Source organism: Glycine max, chromosome 10 (assembly GCF_000004515.6).
Source record: "Glycine max cultivar Williams 82 chromosome 10, Glycine_max_v4.0, whole genome shotgun sequence".
NCBI lineage: Eukaryota > Viridiplantae > Streptophyta > Magnoliopsida > Fabales > Fabaceae > Glycine > Glycine max.
This window is the reverse complement of record NC_038246.2, coordinates 6,710,809-6,733,038: the sequence shown is the minus strand read 5'-3', so window position 1 is coordinate 6,733,038 and position 22,230 is coordinate 6,710,809. Positions and strand designations below refer to the sequence as shown.

The following is a 22,230-nucleotide window of genomic DNA, read 5'->3' as shown; positions in this document are numbered from 1 at the left end:
AATGAAAATTAGGGTCTGACAAATTAGTCCAATGAAAACGTACTGACATTTTGGTCCAATTTATTTAGTAGTCATGTTGGCAATAGTTTTTATGACATTTTCGTTCATTTGTGTCACATAGGCTTTTCATTAACGATAATAGATAGACAGATTAGTCACACTTTTTTCACTTTTGAGGACTAAAATTTGAATTTTCATCTTTCAGAGACGAATTTGTCAATGCTCTACACATTTAAGGACCAAAATGACTATTCATCCTAAATTATATAAAACCTGCTCTATTGATTTTCTCACTAGATACGATTAATTTTTTATGAATAAATTAATACTAAAAATTGTATATTATGAATTTATTGATTTTCAAAATAATCTATTTAAAAGTCTATGTTATCCCTGATTTATTTTCATTTTTTGGAAAAAGTTTGAGAAAATGCATTAAGTTAGACCTAACATTTTAACTATGTTAGCACCTTAGGACTTAGATCCTTCTCATCCTATGGAGTATCAAACCTGACCATGTCAAGGAAAATTTATTAATGAACACAAAAGGATAATTACATAGTCATGGAGGATCGAACTTGACTATGTCAAGGAAAATTCAATCTACACTGGGAAGACCGATCAAATGGTGGGAAAAAGGGAAAGAACAAAATTGAGGATTTGAGTTCCACCAATAGGAACCATAGTTGATGATAGCAAAATTGACAAGAAGGTCTACCAGGGGCGGATCCAGACAATAAATATCAGTGTGGCTAAAATATAAAAGAAATTATAGACTAAAATAAATTGAAAATAAGAAATAATGTTGTTTAATGAAATGTATTTACAATGAAAATCGTCAACTACCCATTTTTTGAAAATGAGCTAAAATAACATCATTGTTGATTGTTCCAAGAACATCTCTTTTTATAAAAGTTACAAGACGATCATTTAACCACTGATCACCCATTTTGTTACATAGCTGACTCTTCACAAACTTCATAGATGAAAAAACACGTTCCACGCTTGCAGTTGCTACCGACAAGACTAAAACCAACTTCAGAAGCCTATAAACTATATCAAATGTGTTGCACTTTTTTGTTTCCACAAGCTTTGCACAAAGGTCTGAAAGTCCTTTTAACTTTACAAATTTTGGATCACATCGAACATTTCTAACATAGTTCTGAAGTTGATGTCGCACCACCACTTTCGGCACATCTACAAAATCATTTGGATAAAGTTCAACCATCCTCAACAATTTTTTCACATCAAAAGCTTCAAATGATGACGAGGGACTCAAACATGAAACACATTGTAAAAGTTCAATATTCTCTTCATCAAACCTAGCATTGAGCTCATGCAACTGCAAATCTGAAACACTAAATAAACAATCATGCTTATAATGATGCAAATTAGAAACACTAGAAGTGGTGGCATGTCGTCTAGGTTTCTTCCCTTGCACATACGGTGCATCCAAATCAAGCACATCAATATCATGCTTATTGCAAATTTCCATAACCTTAGATATAAGTTCTTTCCATCCACCATTCCTCATTTCTTGTAATTCTTCTTTGGTGGCTTTGACAAGTGATAAAGCATTCAAAAGATCTTGATCACGCTTTTGTAGCGCTACACTTAAATCATTTGTAAATCCTAAAATCTTAACCATCATGTATAACATGAAAATAAAATCAAAGGACTGAAGCATATCTAGCAAAAGCATAATTTCACCATATTTTTCAAATGACGTATCTTTCCCGACTTTTTCAAGTACCTCAATAATGGCACCATATATAGTCATCAAACTAGTGAGAGTTCTAAAGTGGGAACCCCAACGAGTGTCACCCGCTCTAGCAATAGACGATTCTTGATTTAATCCACTACCAGTCTCTATCTGACCCTCTTCAATCAATTTAGCAAATTGAGATACTTGTTTTTCCCGAAGAAATTCTTCTCTTATTAGAAGACCGTATGAAATTAACAAGCATATTGACCTTACCGAAAAACCACTAACATCTTTGTGAGTCTTAGCACATGCAACAAGTGCCAATTGAAGTTGATGGGCAAAACAATGCACATAATAAGTGGATGGATTTTCATTTTGAATAAAAGTTCTCAAATCACCAAACTTACCTCGCATATTGCTAGCTCCATCATATCCTTGCCCCCTTATGCTCAATAAACTCAAGCCATTAATAGACAATAACTTCTCAAGTGCCTCCTTAAGTGACTTAGCACTTGTTTCTTTAACACTAACAATCCCAAGAAACCTTTCTTTTACCAAACCTTCACTATTAACATAGCGAATAACAACAACCATTTGTTCTTTACCAGCAACATCACTAGATTCATCAATCAAAACACAAAATACATCATCCACAATATCACATACAATTTGTTAAGTTATTTCACATGCACAAGCAGCAGCAAGATCCTTTTGAATCGTAGGAGCAGTCATAAAGTTATTGCCCGGAGCACAATTTATTACATTAGCTATCTCTGGGTTAATTTCCTTTAAAGTGTCCACCAACTCAAGAAATGGCCCCTTAAATAAAGAGTTAAAGGACTTGTCACTCCCTCTAAATGGCATGCCACACCTCAAAAGAAACTTAGTAGCTATAAGAGATGTGTTTACACAAACATGATATTCAGAATTCATTTGTTTAGTTTGATTAACAAATGTAGCCTTAATACTTTGGTTTGGGTTCATGAGAGCATAACTCATATGCACACAATCAACATGACTATTGGAAGAAGTAGCATGATTAGCCAATCTTTGAGAATTCTTCCAATCACTAAACCCCTCGGTCACAAAGTGATCTCCCCTGTATTTAGAGACATTCTTAAACAAAAAACATGGTAAGCAAAATGCTAGGTCCTTAGATTCACTATAATCAATCCAATCATACAAATCAAACCAATTTTTGCCAAATCTACGTCTTTGATTACCTTTAAGAGACCAAGGGTAAACAAAATTATGAGGAGGTTGATGACGACCTATTTTTAAATAAGCTTTCCTTACCTCATTTTGGATGTCAGGATGATAGCTTGAAATTGGAGGCCTAATTCCTGGATCTGTTTCCAACAATTCATTATCAACAACTTTAATACTCTCACTTGGATGTTGAGTTTCTGATGCTTCTAGATTTACTGAAGAAGTAGCTTTGTCTCTAGAAAGCACAGGAAAAAATTTCTTCATCCTATAAAGAGACAATGAAACCACTAAAATTAGTTAATTATCTAACTCAAAGCCACTGTTATCTTTAGCTGTGCATTAATAATTCATTGCAAGAAGTTGAATTTTGAGGATTATCTGGTGAAAAAGGAAAAGGACCAAGTCCCTGAAAGAGGAAGGAAATAGAAACAAAATGGACAGAGCAAAAGCAAAGAAGGTCTTTCATGGAAACCTTACCTCAACAAAGTCGTGGAACGGTGGAAGGGAAGAGGAGGAGAGGCCGAGAAGGACAGCGGCGGCGGCAGCGCACAATGCAATGGAAGAAGAGGCACAGTTCACCGTTTAGCATTCAGATTTCAGAGGAAGAGGAACCCTAGGTCAGGTTCAGCACAACAGTAGTGAACGGGAGAGAGAAGGAAGTTTTGTTTAAAAAAACCTACTAATCAAAACGACGTTGTTTTGAAACAAAAAAAAAACTCAAAAATTCTGGTGTGGCTATAGCCACACTCTGCCTCAACGTGGGTCCGCCCTTGAGGTCTACACATTTGTTTGCTTCTCTGAAACTTTAAAGTTCATGGCTTTGGTGATGAGAAGGCAATTGTTCCACCTATTCTTGAACTTTGAGGGGACCAAATATGGAGAGGAGAAGGTTTGTACTAGCAGAGTTGAAACACATTCAAGTCAAAAGTTAGCCCAATGTTTATTATTGGTTGTTTCTATCGCGAACGTTGCGCCAAGAAGTTTTGCCTCAAAGGCGAAGGAGATACTTGAATACATAACAAAACATCATAAGGAGATCCCTTGAGTATTACAAAAGATGTCTCTCTCTCTCTCTCTCTCTCTCTATATATATATATATATCAAATGAGAATAGATCTTAAATGAGAGAAAGAGAAGAAATGCACGTGAATTTTTTTAGTTGGGTTTTAATGTCATCCATTATTATTTTTTAATTGTGATCCAAAGACTAAAAATAATTCTTCTCATTTCTCATTTAAAATCTATTCTCATTTTGAAACATCCTGTCTTTATATGGGTCTTATTAGTTAAGAGAGAGAAGTATAGATAGAGATGTTGAGCTGCAAATAGAAAAAGTTTAAACTACTTCCAAAAGCTTAATTGTGCAAAATTGGATTATTTTTTTAAATCCAAATTGATCCATTTTTTATCCACCGGATCGGTTAACCAAAACTGCTTTCATAAAGTGAATTGATTTTTTTAAAACAAATAGTTTGATTATTTTAAAAATCCAAACTGATCCACTTCGATACAAAGATTTTTTCACAACAACACTATAATTACATAATTATCAATTATTACCTTTATTCTTATTTATAAGACTCAATTACCTGAATAATCAAGATTTAAAAAATAGTTAATTTAATCTATAACAATAAATTTATCTTAAATATATATTTTTCTAAAAAAATATCATTGTCATTAATATTTTTATCTATTCTAAATGCATGTTAATATAATTTTTCTCTTATTTAATTAAATGTATTTTTAGTCTAAAATAATTAATGCATGAAATAATATGGGTTTAGTCTTATACAAAACAACAAATAAATTTAAAAACATGCATGTTGTTGGATCTTATAAATAAAAATGAAGAGATCATATATATATATATATCATCCAATTAGCATGAAACTCTTTAAACATCCAACAATACAAACACATTACTTCATTTTATTAATTAGCTCATTAAATAACATATTTAAATTTAATTTCTCTTATATCTTAAATCAAACACTTAATCCTACACTATGAAAATCACAATGTTACATAAATTACTAGATATATAAAACATAAATTTATAATTAACACACGGAGATGAATATTATTTTTATAAAATCAAGTAGAAAAATTTACAATGAATCCGCGTGATAAACTTATTTACTTAAGATTTTTGTTCAATCAAAATAAAAAATTATTTTGAACAATTAATATTTATATAATTACATAACAAAAATCCAATCAAATAAACATACTATTATGTTTTCCGAAAAAGTAGTGTCTAAAATTATTTTTCAAGCAAATAGTTATTCTTTTTCATTTATTATCTTCTTACTTAAATAAATTATTCAAGATTTTCTTCTACTTTAAATATTTTTTTATAAAATGATATTTATATGTCAATATATATATATATATATATATATATATATATATATATATATATATATATTGACATATAAATATCATATATAAAATATAACACATAAGGATAATTTTCTTTTCATAAGGATAATTTTCGTATATAAAAGAAAGTAAACAATTTCCACTTAATTGACGAAGATGAATAATTTTCCTGAAATCACATTATTAATATCTAAATTGTTACAGTAAAATTATATTTTATTATAATAATTTTAACTTAAATGTATTTTTATGGCTCTTTTTCATAACTTAAATAATTTATTGAATTTTTTATTTAATTAACACAGAAAGTATGAACAAAATATAATAAATGAAGATGAATATTGATTCAAACTTTTTTTTAAAGTATTCTGTTTATCCGTAATGTTAGTTAATAATAGATGAACAGCATGCCAAGGTGAAACTCATACACGTTGGATACCAAAACAGGTCCGTGATACAATCAACAGGTATTAGAATTATTATTTTTTGTTAAAATAGGTAGAATATATTTAATTATATATGTAAAAAAAGGGGGGGAATAATGATGTGGTAGTGAGTCAATGTGTTCATGCCAAGAGACAAAAATCTTGTCCGAAAGTAATCAATGAACAAAATCTGTCAGAGAAGTTGTGTTGTGGTGTCCTCAAAATTTTGAGTTAATGTGCCTACCTGCTACGGTACAAGAACACCCATGGTCGATGCAGCAAGGGCATGTCTCTATGAACCTTAGATTGTGTCCGAGCTAGCACACAGGTTCATCGTGCCCTTAGGTTTAACTTTGTTTAATTATGGCTTCCTGCATTCATTCACTTTTCGTTGCTGCATTTATCTGGCAAATTGATCAAAATGAGTTCCTTTTAGAAACTTATTTCTAAAAAGGGTCTGTTTTAAAACTTTTTTTGGAGGGGGTCTGTTTTTGGAGGGAACTCGTCAGTGGAGTTGGCGAGTTGGACACGTGACAGTAGCTGAGGGAACTCGCCAGTGGAAATGGCGAGACACGGTCCACGTGGTGGGTCCTGTCATTCGTAATGGCGAAATGTTTTTTTACGGAAATTTTTTTTAACTTGAAACGAGTATAACTTTTGATAGGAATGTCCGTTTAAGGCTCATAATATGTCAAAATGCTCAAAATTGAATGAAGAATCCCCTTATAAACTTCCGAAGGGGGTTTGGTCAACTCATTTTTCCAAAAAACGCCTCTAAGTAGCTCAAAAATAGGATTCTTTATTAAAAAATGGGTGGTTGAATTTTTTGGAAAAATGAGTTGACCAAATCCCCTTTGGAAATTTTCCAGGGGATTCTTCATTCAATTTCGAGCATTTTGACATATTATGGGCCTCAAACGAACATTCCTATCAAAAGTTATACCCGCTTCAAGTTTAAAAAAAAATTCCGTAAAAAAAAACATTTCGTCATTACGAATGACAGGACCCGCCACGTGGACCGTGTCTCGCCATCTCCACTGGCGAGTTCCACCAGCTGCTGCCACGTGTCCAACTCGCCAACTCCATTGGCGAGTTCCCTCCAAAAACAGATCCCCTCTGAAAAAAATTTGGAAACAACCCCTTTTAAGAATAAGTTTCTAAAAGAAACCTGCTTTGATCAATTTGCCGCATTTGTCTACCACCGAACTAAATTAGGATGTACCCGTGTTTTGTAACCATATGATGTTGCTGTATATGAACAGGGTTTTTACTGGAACGCCTTCTCATCAATATTCCAAGTTGAAACCAAACAATGTCTGATTACTTGATTGCTGATATATACATAGAGAGTGAGAGAAAGACTTGAGACAAAAGTTTTTTTTTTTTATGTGGGAATTAAATGAAAGAATTACTTTTTTGTGAGCAATAGAAATAAATTATAATCATTAAAATTTATCCCAAATAATTAAGATTAAAAATTAAAAATCATGATAATTTTAAAAGATACTTAGCTTTTTTAATTCATCCTAAGATTTAATTAATTAGGTGATTGCCTAATTTATCTCAAATAAAAAAAAAAGATCAAGAATTGTATGATTTTTGGATATGCTTCTCTATCCTATCATTGGTGTAATTCATAATTATTGGTTGCAAGTATTAACTCCATACCCATCATATATAACGAGATTACTTTTAATCCTATTTTTACTAGAAATAATTTTAATTACTATTTAAGTTAGTATAATTAAAATTTATTACTTACACTCTTATTTTTTTTATTAGTATTTCATTCTATATATCACCTAACACATAGATCAACTAACACAAAATTATTTTAATTTAACTAAAAAAAACCTTGGATCAATTTTAAATACACAAATGTTTTAAATCTTCGGTGAAAAACTTTACTTACAATAATAATCCTATCTAATTCAAAAAATGCAATTATCTCCAATAAAGACACTTTCGTTAAATAAATAAAAATACTATTATATCCTTACTATTAAGTTACTAAAATATAATACTCTTTTATGTTTGGTATACCAAATATATAAACTTATCTTTTTTTATCCCTCTCAGAGTTAAAACTTTCCTAATAAAGTTTTGTTTATGAGAAGAAAAAATAAGAAACCTGATGTGCATCTTGTGTGTCAATCAAAAGTCATCCCAAATTCTCAATCCATAATAAAATAACAATTGCAACCAAGGTCAATCCCACTTGTGACTAAACTTGTCCCCTCTCATTGCATATCTCATTCTTTCTTTCTTTTCTTTCTTTCTTTCCATATTCTTAATCACATATCCATAATTTTCACTACCCTCGGCCTCTTCACCTTTAATCCTCCATCAATAATGGAACTCAAAAAACCACCACCTACCTCTTCTCCGTTATTGCATTTCTTCATCAACCACCTTTGTTTTCCTTATATACTCTTCTCACTCTTCTTCATCTTCCTCATCATCACAATCGTGCTTTTGTTTCATCAAAAGAGCTTTTTTTGAAGTTGTGAAACATGTTAGACATACCTCACTTCATGCAAGTTGGTCTAAAACCTTTAACAACCTCTGCAACTGGTACACTTACCTCCTTTGAAACTCGTCGAACAAAACCATCCACATCCACGTGTTGCGGAACACGATCAATGCCAACGCGGAGAACATGGAATACATGCTCAAGACTAATTTCAAGAACTTCCCCAAGGAGAAAAACTTTTCAACCATCCTCAGAGATTTTCTTGGCAAAGGAATCTTCAACGTCCATGTCGACACATGGCGATTCCAGAAGAAGATGGCGAGCCTGCACCTCAACAACCACTCCTTGGTAACCTCCCTCGCCGTCAAAATCATCAACAGTAAAATCAAGAACATGCTCACCCGCTTCTACAGAAAAACAACGCCCTCGGCGTCATGTTGGACCTGCAAGACGTGTTTCAGAGATTCTCTTTTGACAACATCTACAGATTCTCCTTCGGGTTGGACCCTGACTGTCTAACAAGACAATCGGGGTTCACGCCCGTGTTTGTAAAAAACTTCGACCTGACATTGAAGCTTTTCGCAGAAAGGGCGACAACAGGATCGCCCTTTGTCTGGAAACTGAAGAGGTTGTTAAACCTCGGAAGCAGGAAACAGCTCAAGAAAGCAGTCAGAGTGATTAACGTGTTGGTTAGAGAAGTTATACAGCAAAGATGCAAAAAGGGTTTCTCCAAAAACAAAGACTTGTTGTCAAGGTTCATGAACACGATTCACGATGATGACACATATTTATGAGACGTTGTTGTGAGTTTTTTATTGGCGGGTCGTGACACCGTGGCTTCGGCTCTCACGAGCTTTTTTTTATATTATAGGGAAGCACCTGAAGTTGAATCGAAGATTCATGTGTAAATCTTAAGGGTTACCTAGATTAAAGATTATAGGAAATCAATAAGATTTTGAAACCTATGATTCTCACAAATAATAGATAAATAGTGTGTACCTTTCTCCATAGTGAGGCTTCTCTCCGGTACATTTTGATTCCTTGGAAGAGGAAAGAAACAAGATTTTGCTTCCTTAACTGCTTTTTCTATCTCTCTATGATTGTGATGCTAGGGGTTAGAGAGAACATTTTTCTGTTAAGAAGGGGACCTTGTTTTGCGTTAGTGAGAATTAACTCCTTTTATAACCACTACCCCCATCAAGTAGCAATTACCTCTAGAAATTTCTCCTATTTAACCCAATTACAATTTAGTCCTTAAATATTAATTATTTATTTATTAGTCCCTACATAAGTCACATGCCTATCACATGAGACATTAATTCTAACATTCTCTCACTTGGCTCATGTGACATTACTAAACATTATGGACTAAATAAATAAATAGATTAAACTAACATAATGTGCATTAAAATGACTAAATTGTTCTATACATTGGATACATCATAATTTCATGATTAAGAATGGGAACCAATTCGAGTCATGGTGATTGTATATCACTCAATCGACATAGTCCCTTCCATGTACTACAAATTAGTCTTCTCCTTAATATGACCATTAGTTAGGAATACATAATTGGTCCAACATAATGTCTTTATTCAAGACAAAGCCTGTTAACATTACTCTAATACAAATGTGCATGCAAACATAGAGAACAAGTAATAAAAAACATATCATAAATGAGCTTAGAGTGTCAGTAAAATACATTAGGTAAATTACATTTAATGATCATTAATAACAATAATGCCCATATTTTCAACATGTTCTATAAATGTCTTGGGCGATAATCCCTTTGTCAAAGGGTCAACTATCATAAGGTTTGTGCTAATATGTTCTATTGACACTCTTTGTTTCTGAACTTCTTCCTTCACGACAAAGTACTTCAATTCCATATGCTTAGCACCCTTAGAGTACTTGTCGTTCTTAGAGAAAAATATTGTTGTGGAGTTATCAAAATATATTTTTAGTGGCCTAGCAATACTGTCAACAATTTCAAGCCTTGAAATAAAGTTCCGCAGTCAATTAGCTTGAATTGTAGCCTCAAAACATGCTACAACTTCAGATTCCATGGTAGATGTTGCAACAACTGATTGTTTTGCACTCTTCCACGATACTACTCCTTCGCCTAAAAGAAATACATGGCTAAGAGTGGATTTTCTCATATCCGCACATCCAACAAAGTTTGAGTCTGAATACCCAATCACCTTAAGATGATCAGACCTCCTATATGTAAGCATGTGATCTTTCGTTTCCTATAAGTATCTCAGAACTTTCTTTGCAGTTTTCCAATGTTCCATTCCTGGATTACTTTGATATCTTCCAAACATTCCCGGATTACTAAGCATACATAATACTCCCAACAAATGATGCATATGAAATTGCTTCCATTTGTTTTCGTTTCAGATCATTTCTATGATATTGTGCGAGACTAAATTTGTCTCCTTTATGAATTGGAATAGGTGATGCTGAGCATTTTCCCATCTTGAATCTCTTTAGTACTTTATTTATATATGTTTTCTGAGACAAGCCTAACAATCCTTGTGATCTATTTTAGAATATTTTTATGCCTATCACATAGCTTGCCTCACCCATATCTTTCATTTCAAAGTTGCTAGAGAGGAATTTCTTAGTCTCATGAAGAAGACCAAGATCATTAGTTGCAAGCAAGATATCATCAACATACAGAATTAGAAAAATAACCTTACTCCCAGTAACCTTTAGATATATACACCGACCAATAGTATTTTCCTTAAATCCAAAGGAAACAATGGTATTATTAAACTTCCAATACCATTGACGAGAAGCTTGCTTAAAACCTTATATTGATTTCTTTAATTTGCATACCATGTGTTCCTTTCCTTTAACTAAGAACCCCATTGGTTGGTTCATATAAACATTCTCCTCTAAATCTTCATTAAGAAAGACAGTTTTCACATTCATCTGATGTAGCTCCAAGTCATAATGGGCTATTAATCCCATGATAATCCTGAAAGAATCCTTTCGTGAGACCGATGAAAATGTCTCTTTATAATCAATGCCATCTTTCTGAGTAAATCCCTTAGCAACAAGTCTAGCCTTGCAATGTTCAAGATTGCCATGAGAGTCACGCTTAATCTTGAAGACCCACTTACAACCAACTCTCTTACAACCCTTTGGAAATTCTACAAGGTCCCAAACACCATTATGTTCCATGAAATTTATCTCTTCTTTCATGACATTTAACCACTTCTCAGAATTATCACAACTTATAGCTTGTAGGTATACCACATAGTCATTCGAAATAGCTGGTCTCTTTTCTCTTTGTGACCTCCTTAATGCTACTTCTTGTGGTTCTTCCACAAGGTTCATTGTGTATCCTGGGCTCATTATTATGTTGTTGTTCTTCATTATTGTTTGGAACAACAACTAAAGGAACAATCACTTTAATGCTAGAGGCAAGCTAAAGGAACTTGCACTCTAACTTCTTTAATTGCCACATCTCGTGGAACTATACCCCCCACTAATTTCACTATTTTCAATGAACCTTGCATTTCCAGTTTCGACAATTCTCATGCTATGATTAGGACAATAAAACATATACCGCTTTGACTTTTCTAGATAACCAATGAAATATCCACTGATTATTCTTGCATCCAATTTTCTTTCTTGCGGATTATAAATCCTTATTTCTGCCTGACAACCCTAAACATGCAGGTGTCTTATATTAGGTGTCCTATTCACCCACAGTTCAAAAGGTGTCTTTGGAAATACCTTACTAGGAACCATATTCAACAAATACATGACAATTTTCAAGGCATACATCCACAAAGATATGGGTAAAGTTGAATTGCTTAACATACTCCTAATCATATCCATTAAAGTTCTATTACGCTTTTCTGATACACCATTTTATTGTGGTGTACCAGACATTGTGTATTGCGCACAAATGCCACGTTTCTGAAGGAGTTTAGCAAATGGATCTAGGTGTTTCCCAATTTCATTGTATATTCCATAATACTCACTGCCTCTATCAAATCTAACAACTTTCACTTTTCTATCTAATTGTCTTTTTGCTTCATTCAAGTAAATTTCTAAGACATCCACTGCCTAAGATTTCTCTTGCAGTAAGTAGACATAATCGTAACATGAATAGTCATCAATAAAGGTGATAAGGTATTTTTTCTTTCTGAAAGAATTAACATCAAAAGACCCACAAATATCAATATGCACAATTTCCAGAAGCTGAGGGCTTCTTGTAGCTCCTTTCTTTGTATGTTTTGTTTGTTTTCCCTTAATACAATCCACACAAATATTTAAATCCGTAAAATCTAGATCAGGAAGAATTTCATTCTTTATTAATCTTTCAATTCTTTCTTTAGAAATGTGACCTAAACCTTTATGCCACAAGAAAGTATATTGTTCTCACTAAACTACGTTTAGTGCCAACACTATGATGCAGAGTTAAAACAGTTTCGGTATACAAATCATCTAATTTCAATTTATATAAACCATTACAAAGAACATCAATACCAATGAGATGATTATGCTTAAATAAACTGAAGCATCCATTACTAAAATTAAAAGAGTATCCAGTAACATCAAGTTTAGATAATGAAACTAAATTGCTAGATAAACTAGGTACATAAAGAGTTTCTAGTAAATCTAAATGATGTATAGTGTCAAGTTTTAAACGATAAGTCTCGACTACTTCCACTAGAGTTTTCACTTTATTCCCTATAAAGACGAACTTCTCATTTGGACTTATGGTTTGGATTGTAAGGAATCCCTACATAGTATTAGAGACATGAGTCGTACATCCAGACTTAATTCACCATGTATTATGGGGAACTTCAATTAAGTTTGATTCAAAACATACAAGAGCATTAAGCTCACTTTTCTTTTCGAACCAAGACTTATGCCTAGGGCAATCCTTCTAGAAGTGTCCAGATTTCCCATAAAAATGACAATTATTGCTCTTTGATGCCTTCTTCTGGATTTGCATAGGTTTTCATTGATCTTTAATGGCTATTTTCCTTTATCATGCTTCTTCACAAATTTCTTTCTAGCTCCTTGATTCCCTTGGTGGCTTACATAATGGATTGAGTGACTTCCGTGATTCTTAAGCCTCGTTTCTTCCTAAACTAACATACTGTGCAATTCATGCACATTCCATTTATCTTTCATGGTATTATAGCTCATTTGGAACAGGCCATACTCAGACGATAATGAGTTCAGAATAAATTGAACAAGGAAGTTCTCATTCACAGCCATTCTCAAGGTCTTAAGTCTTGCTGCAATATTTGTGATCTTAATGACATGTTCATGCATAGTACGCGAATCATCAAACTTCATGGTGGTCAATGTACTCATTAATGTCCCAGCAAAAGACTTATCAGTTGTTTGAGAGTGCTCTCCTACTAACCCCATAAACTCTTTAGCACTATCGGTCTTAGGGAGAGTTGTCTTTATACTATCTGCAATAGTCATTCTCATGAACATTAGACTGAGTCTGTTAGATCTTTTCCAAGATTTATAATGTATTTTCTCTTCATTGCTACTAGCATTAGTAATAGTAGCAAGTTTCTCTTCCAATATAGCAAGATCAAGATCCAAAACACCAAGATGAAATTGGACTTGCTCATTCCAGTCAAAGACGTTAAGCCATTAAAAATTGGCACAGATGATACATGAGAATTCAATGAATTGAGAACAGGTACTACATAATAAAATTCATATAAGCATTTTGAGACATAAAACACATGTCATACATTCATTCAAATAACAATCAATGTATATTGATGTTCTCCTTTGGGTGATACACCAACACACAACATACAAACATGATGATGCTAATAAAATTCTTAACACTATTTGGAAATTAAATATGCACCAATTAGTAGTACTTATTTCCTTTGGGTATATAAATAAAACTAATGATACACACAAATCACTTACAATTATATTCATAAATTATAAAAACAAATAATCAACCTTTGGGCGATCCATAAATGCCTTATAACAATAAATTTCAATTATCTATAAACCAATAATCATATAATTTAGCATTCATTATTCTATGAGTAATTGAAATAACCATTAATTTGGAATTAAGTAACCTTATAGATTTGACCACTTTGGTGACTAACAAATCCATTATACACTTAATTCCAACCAAATATATGTCTTGCACATACTTATTGCTATTCATAATTCATAGTCATTTTATTAATTTCATTCTAGGCCAAATAAATACAATACATTCACATTATAACCAATAAAATAATAAAAATCCAATCACGTTCAAGCAAATATATATCATATACATATTTATTGCTACCAACAATTTTAAAGCATTCACGTTAATTTATTTACAAGGCATAAACTTTCAATCCTTTAATCACGTTTAATAATAATATTGAAAAAAATGAGTACATGGGATTGAGAATGGCAAAAAGTGGGTTGGAATAACAATTCCAAAGAATTCCTTTCAATTAAAATAAAAAACGTACATGCCGGCAGAGAGAGGAATTTTGATTTTCATTCCATTCATTCCCCAAAAAAAGGAAGAATCGTACATGGCAAGGAGACAACTTTCATTCATAAGAAAATTAGAATTTGTGCAGTAATCAAAATCATGAAAGCTAGCAATATAAAATTGATTTCTTTCCCCAATATTATACTTTCTCGGGAAAAAAAATCAACAATCTCCCTTTTTTTATTTACAAAAAACCATATTTGCAGCGGAAAAATAAAATCCTTAAATTTCATAATTGTGGTTTATGCATAATTGGGAGAAAATAAATCATTATTGGAGAATCATAAATTTCATAACTCATGCTCTGATACAACATATAAATCTTAAGGGTTCCCTAGATTAACAATTATAAGAAACCAATAAGATCTTAAAACCTATGATTCTCATAAATAATAGTTAAACAGTGCGTATCTTTCTCCATAGTGAGGCTACTCTCCGGTACACTTTGATTCCTTGGAAGAAGAGAGAAACAAGATTTCATTTCCTTGACTGTTCTTTCTATCTCTCTATGATTGTGATGGCTAGGGGTTAGAGAGAACATTTTTTTGTTAGGAAGGGGACCTTGTTTTACGTTAGTGGGTATTGACCCCTTTTATAACCACTACCCCCATCAAGTAATAGTTACCTCTAGAAATTTCTCATATTTAACCCAATTATAATTTAGTCTTTAATTATTAATTATTTATTTATTAGTCTCTACATAAGTCACATGCTTGCTACATGAGACATTAATTCTAACATCATGATGAAGCAGATCGTGTAATTGGACACAACAAGGATCTCACAAGCTTCCAAGAGCTTAAGCAATTGCACTATTTGCAAGTTGTGGCACACAAAAGCATGAGGCTTTTTCCACCAATTCAGTTTGATTCAAAGTTTTGTTTGGAGGACAATGAGTTACCCAATGGAGACAAAGTTGAGAGTGGAACTAAGGTTACTTACCACCCCTACGCAATGGGGAGGTTGGAGGAGATATGAGGTTGTGATTCTATGGAGTTTCAGCCACAAAGGTGGCTAAAGGATGGGGTATTTCAACCTATGAATCCATTCGAGTACCCAATTTTTCAAGTCGGGTTGAGGGTGTGTGTGGGGAAGGAAATGGATCTAAAGGAGATGAAAAGTGTGGTGGTTTTGTTGCTGAGGAAGTTCCACATCGAGTTGGTGTCATCGTTGTCTTGTGGGATTAACCCTCATTTCTCTTCGAGGCTTACTACCACATTTAGTTCTGGCCTTCACGTGATGGTTCATGAAAGAGAAATTATAACAACCACTGAATCACAAAAGAGATCTAATTTAATTGGTTAAATAATATGTATGAGTGTCATAAACATTTTAGTATCATGTTTGATTCCTACAGGGGGGAAAAATAACAACCACTGAACCCTCTCATTAGCCTAGTCTCATGATATACATAATAACTAGTATTCTACCCGTGCATCCACACGAGCATCCTTTATATTTATACATGTACACATTTTTTATTATCATTTGTGTAGTACTTTTAAGAATTTAATTGACTTAATTGATAATAATATGTGTAGTGTCTTTAACTCAATTCAATTAGATGTAGACTCATATTTTTTATTTGGAAAGAATATATAATATACTAAGGAAGTTCGCGATACAACGATAATAAGTGGCAAACCAAAAGAGATACAATGATAATAAACACAAAATGTAATAATAAGTGAAACTATTGTTGTAAAATAGAACATTAAACCCAAACTCAATAACTCTTAGTTAACTTTTGTCACTCCAATCACCTCCTGTAGTTTGTTATATTTGCAGTAACGCTTTCAACATTTTCCAATCTTCATTGTGTTATTATGAAGTTGATGGATCAGACCTTTGCATTCAGTAATAACTCCACCCAAGAACTCAAGCATGATTGAATCAAATTTAGCTTGCATTAAGAAATTCACAACATGGAAGGGTAAGTTCTGGCAAAAATGAAATATAATAACCACCAAAAATTTTGGGTATGCAAAGAATTGAAATAATTGTATTCCAAATTAAAAGTGGAAATAAAATAAGTGAAAGACAAAAAAATTTAACCATATGAATTGGCTTCCTATTGCTTTGTACTTGGTCAAGGTTGCTTCAAATAAGATCTCTTCTTAGTTGGTTGCATCAGGTGACTGAGGTTTGGGAAACTAATCACATTCTCCACCTTCTTGAGGTTGAAGCCATTCATTTTTTAAAATAATAATTAGGAACAATGAGTGAAAAGATATACAACAAAATAAAAGATTGAACCTTAATAGTTGTTCTATTATGAAAATGTAACCCAAAAAATTAATCATTGTTAGTCTCGTGTTTTGATTTCCTAACCTGCAAATTCAGTTACCTAATTGAGTAAATTATTGTATTGATCAGATTCATAAAATCTTATGAGTAATCTTTTAGTGGTAGTTCAAGATGAGAACTAAAATTAAACTTAATTAAATGAAATAGAACTGGAAGTTGCAGTAGATGTTTAGAACAACTTACATTTCTAGAAGAATGTCAAACTGATGAATTGGACAAAACATCTCCAAAATCATCCATCACATTCCTAAAAGTAGAACTTGAGAATTGAAGTAAGACTTAATTCAAAGTAGAATGTACACCTCAATATTAGTTTGAACTAAGTAAATTCCAACACATTCTAGTGATTGATCCTGGGATTTGTTTATTGTCATGGCATATGATAGCATGATAGGAAATTGTCTCCTAATCAATTTAAAAGGACATGGTGACTGTGATAGAGACATACACATTCTTGGAATATATATCATATTTCCATTTTTGTTTCCATCAATGATTTTTGCTTGGAAGACATGGTTTGCTAATCTTGTCCCAATTAGTCTTGTGTCATTACACAAACCTTCAAATTGATCTATATTTCTTAAAACCATGATTGGACTTCCTACTTTAAGTTTAATTTTATCATTAGGAAGTCCAGATGTCCTAAGAGAGTTTAGAAATTCAGGAGTAAGTGCTTCCCATGCTTGGCTAACAGCTGCATCTGATTTATCTACCATATCTAAACTTAAATATTCTTTTTCACCTCCTACATTTATTAGAAAAATGGACAGACTAATGTAGGATGTTTTATGTTTGCAGCATTTATTTCTAATTCAATTATGCATAAACTATAATAAATAAGTTAGTACCTAACACTAATGATAGAACATAATCATTTATCTCATCAACAATAACAGTTGTAGAAGCCAAAATAGCTTTACATTGCAAATACTCCTCTTTATTGTATTGGTCCATTAGATTTGGGTAGGTGCTACTGACAATGCCATGTATAAGGTCATTAAAATCTAAGATGAGAAGCTCTTGCGGGATCTCTATTATAGCATAACCATCATTTGGTTCAAAAAATATTCCATCTCCAATATCAAGTATCCACTGGGAAAAATCTATTGAGTTCACTTGCATATAAGTTGTCCATACTAGACTGTAAACACATGTTTTTTTTTAAAATCAACATCTCATAATGATCCCATATATATGATGCATTAATCGTTGAATGAATAATATAAGATCGGCTTCCTCTTGGAATGACCGGTAATATTTGATGAAAATCTCTACCAAAAGCAATGACCTTTCCTCCAAATATTGTAGATGATTCATTACCAAGTCCCATGATGTCTCTCAGGCTTTTATCCAGTGCTTCAAAGCAAAATTTATGGGCCATAGGTGCTTCATCCCATATAATCAACTTTGTCACTTTCAAAAGCTCAGCTAATTCACTACCTTGGTGAATATTGCAAATTGAGTTATCAAAAGTAGGAACGAGAACCTTGAATTTAGAGTGTGCAGTTCACCCTCTAGGTAACCATAATGATGCTATTCCACTTGAAGCCACTGTTAAAACACAATCTGTCGCTGACTTCTTAATGTCGAAGTTAATGTTTTCCACATGAAGGTTTTTCCTGTACCACCGTAGTCGTATAAAAAATATATCCTACATTCCTGCCTATCCACAACTGTCATAATTCTATCAAATATATTTCTTTGCTCATCTATAGAAGTAGTTAAATAAAATATATAATATTAGAGAAGAAAAAACAGTACTTGAAATGAAAAATTTAATCAATACATCCTTTATTTGTACATTTAAAAGTTTTCTTTTACCTATAAGAGATTTAAAGTAATTATCAAATTTAGATTTCAATTCATTAACATCATAATCTAGCTCTTCATAAATCGGCCTATTTCCCAAATGTGTTGTGACATAATGTTGTGGATAAGGTATCGATGGAAAGTTTTTTATGCTTTTTCTATTTTTTCCAGTAATTTCTCAATCTCAATCAAAGTTAAATTCTATAACTCTTGATCAACAAACTACAAATATATACATATAACACATTATAATAAGTAATCAAATACAAATAGTAAAACATGACTCGTATTTGTCAATACTTGATTCAGTATTTACCTTGAATATTTGACATTCTTCTTTGCTGAAACAAAATCCCATCTGAAAGCCAATGTCAGCCTTTTATCCAGACATCTTCGGGTTTATTAATGTTATTTGACAGCAGCATAGTCACAAACAGTTTCCTCAAAAAGTGAACCCCAATAATAAGCTTCTCTAATTGCCTCAATGTATTCCTTATTATCTCCAATGAAACCCATAGCAAAACATACTTCCTTGAAAGTTGGATATTTAATGTTTCCCACAATCTTAATTTCTTCATAACTACATGGTCCTTTTGCAACAGTTAACATTAATCTAAGAAAATATAACTCACCTGTGCTTGGAGGAACCCACATCAACCTTCCAATTGTATAACCTGACTTGCATGGTTTCCAAGTTCTTCTAGCTTTGACATAGACAAAATTGAACACAAACTGAGTATAGGTTGGATTCTTTGCCTCTGGATATTTTCTATTTGCATCCATCCAGGAGGTGAATATCGATTCGATAACACTTGGGTTTAAAAGAACATCATCAATCATTTCGTTATCTTTAAAATAGACTGCTTGTTTTCCAGATAAGTGAAAGAATAACCTTTCAACAACTGGTTTCCTGCTATGAATAGGAAAAGAAAAAAATTCTCCAGCAAGCTTCTGTTGGTGATATATATCTACAATCCAGGTATTGCTGAATTTCATCAACTACCCTACCAGAACATGATACTTAGTGCTCAGTTGGAACGATGGCTGCTGTAATCCTATCATAACCCTTGTTGATGTACTTGAATAAGTACTTAATTGATGTACTCTGGTTACACCATTCCATGTTAATATGTGCTTGAAACTTTAATAATAACATGGGATTGTAAGGGACAACAATACGATTGTCAACTATTACACTATTTTTCAAAATAGTATGACCATTGTCTCTTCGCCTGTAAATCGGATAACCATCTTGATCAACAATGGTTGAATTTTGGAACTTCTTAGGATAATACCTAGAACACTTTCCACCTTTCATGCATGGTGATGATTTGTTGGATGAACCACAGGGACCATGAATCATGTGAGCTTTCACTAAATTGTATAACTTAGGTTCATCTTGTTCACTTGGAATTTCAGCTAAAATGATTCGGTCTATATCTTTAGCAGTTGGGTATTTGCTCTATGGATGTAGGAAGATAAGCAAGTGAGCATGTGGTAACCCTCGCTTTTGGAATTCAATTATGTACATATCTGTAAAGAAAGCAAAATTAAACATATTTCAGTAACTTATAATTCTATTGTCTAAAAGGTCAATGAATAATTTTTAATTTGTATTGAAAGAGAAAATGTGACATACATGCAACCACTTTTTCCAAAATATGTTTCTTTGTCAAGTCTACCAAAAGTTCTTCAAATTTGATTTTGAATACTCTTGACACTATATCAGGCCGGTTAGGTGCTTTCAAATCCATAGACTTCAAGAACCTTTCAATTTCTGGCCAACAAGGATTACATGTAAAAGTAACAAACAAATCTGGAAATCCAAGATGGCTACATATAGTCATTCCATCAAAATAAAGTTGATCCATGTAGTGTCAACCTCCTATGGATGATGAAGGTAAAATCACTCTTTTTCCTCTGCTTGAACCTTAAGTTTGGACACCTTGTTGTGATTCAATCAAGTTACAATATTTGTCAACTCTTAGTTTTGCTTGATTCCTTCTAAAGAAATTAAGTCTCTTTGCCTATAGTATTGCATAACCATCTACCAGGAACCGTTGAAAAAGTCTCCTAGACCGAAGTAGAGTTTGTGCCTCATTTGCTCTAGTTTGGATTCTAAAACATAGCCACTCCTTGATTGTAAGTTGAATCCTTTTTTTAGAAGTATGTGTTGATCGGTGAAGAACATCGTGTCTGTAACCATCTTCATCGTAAGGAAACAAAAGAGGGTATTGAAAACTTAAATAGCAAGTATGCAATTCATCAATTCGTTGAAGTTTTCCACTATGCATCTCCATAATAATATTTCTCTTGGAACCTGTATCAACATCCCCAACAATTAGGGTAGCAACTTTAGATACAGATGGTATGTTATATATTCTACCATCTTTATTTCTGTTAGAAATTAGCTTCAGTTTTAGATCATGAACATGTTCACTTTTTAGACTTTCCTTCGCCATTCTAAAGAACTTTCCATGTACATTGTATTCATCTAGCATGGCTGATAACTTAGACACAATTTTAGCATCGATGTTCTTTTGGTTCCTACATTAATTAAAGTACCATTAAGGCATTGCTAGTATAGTATCTAACACTAAGATAATAGAATAAACTACATTAAAATTTTAATTATTGTTATCAGAAGGTTTATACATACTCGATTGATTGAATCCGATTATGTATCTCATTTTCTATATCATAAATGTAAAGTTGTACAAACTTAGGCGCATGGCCAGAAAGAGGTAACAAACTCCATATTCGGTGACATGATTGACCTTGTATCCATATGGTTGGTGGTCCTGCACCATTTGCTAATAGATCTATCAAGCTTAGCCCCTGGTGATGTAAATGCAAACATCATATTATAAATCCTAATATGTTGTTGATAATTTCTGCTATCATTAGCATTGTTATCAAATATAAGATGCTGGAGCAAAGGAGGTGGATCTTTCAAAAGAGGGAGTTGAACTTTTTCATCACCACAACAAAGATAAAATTTGGGGATTGTAGTGTGTTTGTGTTTTTGTGTTCTTTCTTGAAACCACATATAAGCTTGGCAACATGTACATTGGATTATTGGATCCCCGATATCAAAATATCCAACAATGAATAAAATTCATATTAGATATTGAGACTGAGTTAAATTGATAACCAATATACAATATACAATACCTTTTAGTAGGTCATCAACAAAAACTAGTGTGGGATTGGTAAATAGGTCATCTTCCTCAAAATCAAAATTCTTTTCAAAAATTAAGTCTGCATTACGTTGAAAAAAATTGTTTGTAACATGGATAAACTAATCAGGTGATAAAAAGCATGCCAAAGCTCTTAATTATTTTCAATCTTATACCTTGTATCTATTCCAACTGAGGAGAAGATTTGGTATATTCTACATTGTTAT

The 22,230-nt window shown here is 32.7% G+C and overlaps 3 pseudogenes; 1 reads left to right on the top strand and 2 right to left on the bottom strand.

The window, feature by feature from the left end:
* Positions 1–838: 838 nt before the first annotated feature.
* Positions 839–7,011, bottom strand: LOC100819629 (zinc finger MYM-type protein 1-like; annotated as a pseudogene).
* Positions 7,012–8,076: 1,065 nt separating this feature from the next.
* On the top strand, positions 8,077–9,105 carry LOC100819091 (cytochrome P450 94C1-like; annotated as a pseudogene).
* An 8,194-nt stretch (positions 9,106–17,299) lies between these two features.
* Positions 17,300–21,933, bottom strand: LOC112998123 (uncharacterized; annotated as a pseudogene).
* Positions 21,934–22,230: the final 297 nt, after the last annotated feature.